The following is a 1,087-nucleotide window of genomic DNA, read 5'->3' on the forward strand; positions in this document are numbered from 1 at the left end:
AATAATAACTAGAGTAAGAACTAAGCCTGAAGATGTTGTGATCAAAGGTAAAACAAAAAACTTTTATTACATTTGATACCCATTCCTGACCCCTTTCCTAAGTTCTTCTCCAAGGTCTAAGCATTAGTGCTTATTGTTTGTTGGTATTCCAAAGAGTCTTGCAACTGTAGAAAGAAAAAACTAAGAATACCAGAGTTACAGCTTCATTTTCCATCAAAATACTGAACTCACAAGGACTTCTGGCTCCCAGGTCAAACCTGGAGGAACTAAAGGGAAAATATCAAAATACAGATAGTATTTTGAGAAGCCCTTGGGGAGACAGAGGGATGCTTTGAACTGGGGGTGGGAAGGTAGTGGGAGACATTTCACCTAGAGGCAGTGTTACCAAACTCAGGTTCAGCTGCTTGCTGCCTGAGCAATGACCCAGAGACAAAGGTTGGTAGGAAGAAAAGTTAGGTTTATTCAGAATGCGGGCATTTCAGGAACATAATGGACTATTGTCTCAAAGACCCCCCTCCTTGTTCCTATATAGGTCAGAAGGTTTTATAGGTACACAGGAAGAAGCAAAACACAGGAAATGGGGAGTCGTGCAACTCATCTGGGACATTGTCTCCTGGGGTCTGGTTTGTTCCAGGATGGTTATCTCTAACCTGGTCTTAGGGGTAATTCATATGCATATGTCATCCAACAGAAAATCACAGTCCAGGATTGCAGCAGTCTGGATGGCTGAGGGCTGACTCAGTTTTTGCAAGTTAGTGTCCTGCTGATTAGCTAGATTAATAAGGTATGCATGTATCCTTGGGAAAGCAGAACAATTAAATAGGGCAGTGAGAGAGAAAAACAAAGAAGAGAAAAAAATAAAACAAACCACAAAATAAAGTAAATCAAACTATAAATCAGTAAACCAAATATAAATTGCTAAATCTTTAAAAGTATACATCACCCTTACAAAAGGAAGTAGTTCTATTCAGCTGTAGGAAGAAAAGAGAGAGAACAATTGGAGTTTGTAGGCAAGGGGAAAAAGAACTCTTATGCTACACTCTCAAGTTCAATTGCTGGGGCCTGCAAATAAAACTGATAATGCAAG

This window comes from Hipposideros armiger, unplaced genomic scaffold, assembly GCF_001890085.2.
Source record: "Hipposideros armiger isolate ML-2016 unplaced genomic scaffold, ASM189008v1 scaffold_373, whole genome shotgun sequence".
Classification (NCBI taxonomy): Eukaryota; Metazoa; Chordata; class Mammalia; order Chiroptera; family Hipposideridae; genus Hipposideros; species Hipposideros armiger.